This window comes from Telopea speciosissima, chromosome 8 (assembly GCF_018873765.1).
Source record: "Telopea speciosissima isolate NSW1024214 ecotype Mountain lineage chromosome 8, Tspe_v1, whole genome shotgun sequence".
Classification (NCBI taxonomy): Eukaryota; Viridiplantae; Streptophyta; class Magnoliopsida; order Proteales; family Proteaceae; genus Telopea; species Telopea speciosissima.
In genome coordinates this window covers 46,972,635-46,981,034 of record NC_057923.1, presented here as the reverse complement: position 1 = coordinate 46,981,034, position 8,400 = coordinate 46,972,635, and positions in this window count along the sequence as shown.

The following is an 8,400-nucleotide window of genomic DNA, read 5'->3' as shown; positions in this document are numbered from 1 at the left end:
TGTCGATATGGCACGACACGGGGTGTTCCTTCAGGTACTCTTCACTCTTAGGGCTTGTACTGGGAGGATAGTCGGTGAAGTTTCCATCGACAAATTTCCCCCACTTCTGATTGAGAAACTTCTCCTCGACGGGCAAACCCGTGTCAAAGTCAATAATCTTGTAGCTGGGTTTGACCATCATCGAGAACAGCTCACCAGCATACATGGCAACACCATCTACAAGTCACGAGGTTAGAGATAAACCATTAGAATCTTAGGAGCAGATGTAACAGTTGAGGTGGTTCAATCTCTGAGCATAGTTCCCCCCAGCTTTCCAGGGCTCCTTATCCTTCATCCTTGAGGGTGTCATCTCCCGAGCGTGACAGTGCCATTATTGTTCCTCTTGAGCTATGATGTTATCTCTTTCTTTTATGTCATAGGATACTTTGTTTTTTCAAGTACTTGTAGTTGCTTTCAGAATCTCAGTACTATCTTTACCTTGAATCTTTGTGTTAAATCTGTGCCCAAACCCCGATTGAAAGCCCGGTCTAACCGGTCTGGTTAAACTTGTGTAGAATCGGCGGCGGGGTACTCCAGGCAACTATGGGCAATGATTCTCAAACCGTCCCATAAGATCGTTAATTTTGAGACGGGGGAGGTCGTCGAGGATAGGTTCATCGACAAAGATAGGGGGAAGTTTGTAAACAAGGGAGTGTTCTTGGCGTACCCTCCGCAGGTGGACCCGCGGGGCCCGGGCCGATTCGATGTACCGCTTTATGATGACTGGGAGTAAATCATTATTCTTATACTCCATTTTAAGCATAGATGATTGGGCTTGGGTGTATAGCACCCCTTTAATTTATAGATAGAGAAGGCTTGTGGGCCTCATAAAGTTGAGGCCCAATAACTTGAACTTGAAACTAAGATTTGGTGTCCAACCAAACAGACCCTAGAGCATTTAGGCCTAAGGACCAACATCCAGCTAAACAGGCCCTAGGGACCTTTTGGGATAGATAACACCAAAACCAGTATTCTCATCTCATTCTAAACCTAAATTGATTTGGGGGAAAAGAAGAAAAGAAGAGAAAGAAGAGAAAGAAGGAGAGGAAGAAGGAAGAGAGGAAGGGAGGAGGATTCACTCCCTCACCATCTCCATTTGGTAGGTCCCTCACCTAACCACCATTACTTCTCTCATCTCCATTTAACCTCTCCATCCTTGGATTTTGGGTGGTGTCCTACCATTAATGGCTTCACCAACCTATTGGAGAAACCATTAATGGAAGGTACTAAAACCTCCTTGATGTGGTAAGTAAAGGCTTCCATCCTCCCCATTTGGTGACCTAAGCCATCAATGTCAACTCTAGCTCAAGAATACATAAGCTAGGGTTCATTGATTTTAAATCTATAACCCATCTCATGTGTAAGCTTGGATTTATAAACCCTCTTGTTTAGGAGACCTAAAACCCTAGATTTGGGTGATAACTCTAACCATAATAGTATGGTATAATCCTAGGATATACCCATTTAAGCCATGAAACCAAAGCCCAAGCAAAATATTTCAATGTCGGTCTTTTTTGTAAAAAGGTAGATGCAGTCAGGCTGAAAACGGTAGAAGCAACCCAGTGCCCTTCTACCTTTTTTGGTCTACCTTTCTACCTTTTTCTCTCTACCTAAAAAAGGTAGAATTAAAACGGTAGAAGCAACCCAGGTACCCTTCTACCTTTTTCAGGTCTGCCTTTCTACCTTTTTCTCTCTGCCTAAAAAAGGTAGAATGAAAACGGTAGAAGCAACCCAGGTACCCTTCTACCTTTTTCAGGTCTGCCTTTCTACCTTTTTCTCTCTGCCTAAAAAAGGTAGAATGAAAACGGTAGAAGCAACCCCAAAACCTTTCTACCATTTTCAGAAATTGCTTCTACCTTTTTGCAATATTAACCTTTCTGAACTCCTATTGATTCCTATCCTTTTGGGAACCTTAGTAGTAGCCTCTTGTGTGTCTTTTTGTGCATCTAGGGCACCCAAACACGGGGGTCGACTCATATTTTAGCACGCCGGATCACCCACGACTCGATCAAACCAAAACTCAAGGTGAGGAAATCGGATACCCGAACCTATGTTTGAAAATGTGTTATGCTTCATGGTTGTGATTTACCTTTATTTACATGTATGAATGGTTATTGAACATGGTTGGTTGATGGACCATGTGTTGTAAGAAATGTGTTGATTGAAATGCTTACATATTACATGTATAGCTAGGGTGCATTTTACTTTAAATTCTTCGATTGCGATATGACATTGGCATGAGAGCATATGGTGTGTGCGTTGAGATGGATAACATTATGTGACGTTATATTGAAATGTGAGAATGGTTAATGATGATGGAATGTGTGAGCATGATGGGATCCAAGTACCGTAGTGTGCGTCGGGCTTGGGATCGATATCTGTATTGTGATTGTATGTGTGCGTGTAAAGCTGGGGGGAGCGTGATGATAGCGAGCCCGGTGGAGGGACTATGGACTCGGCCCCTGGCTTACACGTGTACATACTCACCTTTTCTAGGTACTAGATGTCGTTGGTTAGGTCGATATCGTACCCCGTACTACGACCCTTGCCAACAGGGGTTTACGTGTTGGATAATCCCCCACGAGGACACCAGTGTGTTCCGATTGAGGTGCTGGGAGCGGCGATTCTGACGCGAGGACCAGAACCATAGCAGTGGGATTAACTTTGGGGGTTTACTGGGTAAACCAGTGTGCACCGATTGAGGTGCTGGGACCGGCGAGTCCGATCGAGGACCGGGACCGGCAGGCTCCCTACGCAACTCGGGTTTGACATCGTCGGAAGGCCATCTACGTGAGAGAGATGGAGGGCCGGGGATGCTACCTAGGGCGTTACAGTAGTACTATACCTGACTTAGAGGTTAGAGTTAGGTGCAAATGTAATTATTGCTCCATGCATCATAACGTTATCATCCATGCATATTGTAACCCTTTGCATGATTTGATTTACTCATTGGGCTCAGTGGAGCTCACCCCTCGTGGAAACTTCTTTTTAGATGATGATGCAGGTTTGGTGGAGCCAATCGGCTCGGAGCCTATGGCCCCTGAGGACGACAGTGGCGAGGACTGGTGGGCCCCTGAGGAAGGGGAGCATGGACCAGACTGCTACTGTGAGACTTGCTACTTAGGAGAGTAGCTTCTTGAGACATTGGGCCGATGGCCTCTTTTGGATATTACTTTTGGATATTACCTTTCGATACTAACTACTTCATTATTTTGATCCCGTCATGAAGAATGTATTATTTATATACTATGTAATACATAAGTCCTGATGGGATGTCATCATGGTTTTGAGTGTGTTTATGGTGGTTTATTGAGCAGGGATAAACATTGACCGTTATGTTATTATAATATCATTTAGCTTCCGTTACTCTGATTTAATTATATATTATATTCTCTCCTGATCATTTGTGTCTTATGCGGTGTGGAAGAGTTAGCTTAAATACTGCATCTGTGATCCTGGCGGTATTACGGGAGCGTATTTGTATGCTTTGGTCACAAATTCCGGTGGTTTGGAATTCAGGGTGTGACACTTTGTGCTTGAGTCTTACTTATTTTCTTGTACGTATTGCGATTTATGGTCTGTTGTCTTGTGGCTAAAGGTCTTGGTGGCATAGAGCCTCGTGGCCGATAGGCCTTGGTTGGCATAGAGCCTTGTGGTCGAAGGCCTTGGTTGGCATAGAGCCTCGTGGGCGAAGGCCTTGGTTGGCATAGAACCTTGTGGCTGAAGGGCTTGGTTGGCATAGAGCCTCGTGGCCGATAGGCCTTGGATGGCATAGAGCCTCGTGGCCGATAGGCCTTGGATGGCATAGAGCCTCGTGGCCGATAGGCCTTGGTTGGCACAGAGCCTCATGGCCGAAGGACTTGGTTGGCATAGAGCCTTGTGGCCGAAGGCCTTAGTTGGCATAGAGCCTCGTGGCCGATAGGCCTTGGTTGGCACAGAGCCTCATGACCGATAAGCCTTGGTTGGCATAGAGCCTCATGGTCAAAATGTCTTGGTGCTTGTGCGAACTTGATCGACAATGGAGAAGTGCAACTAAGAGCTTTTATTACTTGAAAATTTTCAACTTGGAAAAAACTTCAAAAAATTCTTGAAACATGAAAATAACTAAACTAAACTAATTGTGGCTGATGCTTTACTGATAAAAATTTTTTCGGATGTTCAGAGTTCCAAGGCCGATTTATCTTCTCTATCTTGGTGTACCTGGTCTCTGCATCGATCAATATGTGGCTGATGTAGTAGATGGGCTTCTGTTGTTTGCCTTCTTCCTATAGTAATACTGCACTTACTGCTACTAGGGTTGCCACCAAGTAGAGTTGCAATTCCTCATTAGGTTCTGGTCACCCCAACAACGGTGGACTCTCCAGATATTTCTTTAATTCATCGAAGGCTCTCTGACATTCTTCCTTCCATGTGAAGTCTTTGGGGCTTCTTAGGTTCTTCAAAGTTTTGAAGAATGGTAGGTAATTGTCCCCAGCTCAAGACATGAACCTTGTAAAGGCTGCTATCCTTCCATTCAGCCTTTCCACGTCTCTTACTGTTCGAGGTGGCGACATCTCTTGGATGGCCTTGATCTTCGCCGGATTAGCTTCTATGCCTCGAGCCAAAACCATAAAGCCTAGAAACTTTCTTGATGTCACGCCGAAGGTGGACTTTGCCAGGTTCAACTTCATCTGGTTTTTCCTCAATACCTCGAACACTTCTTTCAGATCGGCTAAATGATCTTCGGCCTTGATGCTTTTTACGAGCATATCATCTATGTACACTTCTATGTTGCGTCTGATCTGTGCCTCGAACATTTTATTGACCATCCTCTGGTAGGTTGCTCCTGCATTTTTTAGCCCAAACGGCATGGCGTGATAACAATAGTTCTCCTAATCTGTCCTGAATGCCGTGTAGGTCTCATCCTCTTCTTTCATGAGGATCTGGTTGTAGCCTGAGTATGCATCCATAAAGCTTAGCATCTCATGGCTTGTGGTCCCATTGATTAGTAAGTCGATCCTTGGTAGGGGGTATTCATCTTTGGGACATGCCTTGTTTAGGTCGGTATAGTCCATGCACATTCTCCACTTGTCGTTTGGTTTGGGGACCATCACGACGTTTGCGAGCCAAGTAGGGAATTTCTCCCCCCTGATGAACCCCGAACAACTCAACTTCTCGACCTCTTCTTTGATTGCAGCTTGTCTATTGAGGGCAAAATTCCTCCGCTTCTGTTGGATTGGCTTCTTAGTTGGATCCACGTACAGCCTGTGTTCGGCAATGTGCTGAGGTATGCTTGGCATGTCGGAGGCCGACCATGCGAAGACATCCGAGTTCTCCTTCAAGAGTCGCCCCAACTTACCTTTCTGTTCTTTGTCTAGCAACGATCCAACCTGCACTATCTTGGTGGGTTCATCCTCGTTAAGAGGGAATAGGACGAGGTCTTCCACCGGCTTTCCTCTTTGTTCTGTGAACTCATCCCTCTGATCGCTAATGAGGTTCTCTATGCATAGTGCCATCCCCCGAGTGTTGCCGTTATTCTTCTTAACAAATAGTGCAAAAACACTCCCTAGCTTTCTTCTGGTCCCCCTTGATCTCGCCAATGTCATTCTCTATTGAAAACTTCATCTTCAGGTATATCGGTGATACTATTCCCTTTAGGGCAGTTAGGGTTGGTCATCTCAGGATGCCGTTAAAGGATACGACTGACCTTACTACCATGAAGGTAACCATGATCGTAACTTGCCGAGGGTGGTCTCCGAAGGTGATTGGCAATTCGATTGTTCCTCTAATGGAAGAGGAGGCTCCTGAGAACCCATGGAGGTAGGTTGCTTCAGGCTTGAGCTTATCATCACTGAACCCGAACTGCCTGTAGGCCTCCAGTGAGATTACGTCTATGGACGCTCCGGTGTCAACCAGCATCCTATGCATGGCTCGATTGGGTATCTCCACCTGCACCACGAGGGCATCTTCATGCGGTGGGCTCACTCCTTCTAGGTCGGCGTCCGAGAAGGAGATTACCGTTTCTGTCTTAGCTACTTTGTTCAGCATCTCTGTTACCCCTACAAACCGAGCACAGGCTTTGCCTTTCTTGTAGACTCCTGTCCTAGTCCCCCCACTATAGTGAGGATTGGGGCTCATTGGGTATTGTTTGGTTATGGAGCATCCCTTCTTTCTTTGTGGAGGCCTCTGTCCCCATCATGATCTGTTCTCCTCTCCTCTCATTGCAGCTCCTCTCTTCCCCGATGATGATTTCTACCTCCCTGACCCGAACGACCCTCACGACCTCCCTTTACGTACTTGTTCAGGTTCCCTGCTTTGATGAGTTGTTCAACCTCCCTCTTCAATTGAATGCACTATTCTGTGTCATGTCCTGTGTCTTTGTGGAAGAGACAATACTTGTTTGGATTTCACTTCTCGGGTCCTACAAGTATGGGTCGCGGCCAATGGACCAAGCCATGGTCTTGAATCTGCATAAGGATCTGTGACCTCGTGGTATTCAGGGGAGTGTAGTCGGGGCTTCCAGCTCGATCAGTCCTCTTTGGGCAACACTCAGTTTTTTTCGATCGGCGATCACCCTTCTCTTATCGGCACTCAGTTTTAGTCTGTTTGCTTTCTCCGCGAACATCCGGTGCCGATCTCTTATTCTTTTGTGGTTTGGCTTTGATTACTTTCTTTCGGGCTTGCAGTACTTCGGCCATGTTGGCGAACTCATTGCACCGCTCCAATAGTTCTCTCATTGTCCTGGTCTCATGCAGTGCCAGGTCCTTGATGAGGTCTAGGTCTCTTATGCCCCCGGCTAGGGCTGCATGTTGAGTTTGGTCGTCCAGGTCTCTAACCTCTAAAGATTCCTTCGTAAATCTTGTGACATATTGCCTGAGGGATTCCCCTGGATTCTATACCACGTTCAATAAGTTGACTGTGGTTTTCTTTTGTTTGACGCTGCTTTGGAAGCGGGTGACAAACTGTTCGCAGAGGGTTCTGCATGCAAAGGTGTTTATTAATCGAGGCTTAAGCCCTGAGAACCACGAAGTGGCCGCACCTTTGAGGGATGCCGGAAAAGCTCGGCAAGAGATGACCTCTGATCCACCATACAGGGTCATCATCCCATTAAAGTAGTTAATGTGATCATTGGGGTTCCTGGTTCCGCTGTAGAGTTCGAAGGTAGGTAACCTGAATCTGGAGGGGAGAGATGCGCTCATGATGTCTGTCGAGAATGGATGTTGGCCTGGTATGGAGTGTGTTTCGCTTTTTGTCTATTTCTTCAATCCTTCCAAATTCTCGTCCAATTCTCGGAGTCTTTTATCTAACTCCTCATCACGTGACTGTCCATCACTCCTGGTTGTGCGTTCACTATGAACCCACTCTCGACCCCTTCTTGATGTTTCCTCCCACGGTGAGCTTTGACGTGATGGTGAGAGGTTACGACATGATGGTGAGAGTTTACAACGTGATGAGCCTTGACGTGAACGTGAGGGACTTTCTTCACGATATGTTCGACTTGGCCTTAGTGTGCGACTTGCTCCTAGTTTCCCTTGGAATACCGATCTTCTGATCATACCATCCTGATTAGGTTCCACCGGCCTGTGTCTGGGATGCCACATGTTCCAATCGGATCGACAGATCCGCAGTCCTCATGGGATGATATGAAGGATTACCTTGAAGATGGATTGAACCTGCGTGTCTCGCGTGTCTCTTCGATCTTTCACCTTCAGGGAGCGACCTCCTAGGGTTTTGCTCTTGCCGAGGGATTAGTCTTGTCCTTGGCAGTGGCATCACCCTTGTGCGGGAAGTCGCCCGCTGCCTTAGAAAGTCACGAAAGAGGTCTTGGTCAGGTAGAATTTGTCTCTGTAAGTCATTGATTTGACCCACAGTTGCCGGCGCGTTTGGGTCAGGTACAACCTCCACGGCTACTTCGTTATTGAGATTTACTTCTCCTGCGTCGACGTGCTCGTTCTCCAGGTTCTCCGTCTCTTGAAGTTCATGATTATTGGCTCTCCGACGAGAGCTCTCCTGTGGGGGCGTCTCATTCCTCTCCCTCGGAGCATTGGTAGAGGGAGCAGCCTTCTTACGCGGTGCCATTGAGTACTTGAGGAAGCGAGCTAGTAGAAAAGTTGGCTAGCGTCGTTCCCATAGACGACGTCAATCTGTTGCATCAGAAAATCTCCGATAGGTCCTTCGGGTGCCGTAACCTGCAAAAGGACGTCAGGGATAAGGGAGAACCGGTGTGGTTCCGGCCTAGGACTCTCCAATGCCTTAGTTAGATCCCTCTTAGCAACAGATGAATTATTTGAAGAGTATGGTGGTGTGGAGAGTCCCTGTTGGTGATAAGTATTCTTCATGGAAGAGTCTATCACGGAGTAAGGTGTCTCTTTATGAGACGTA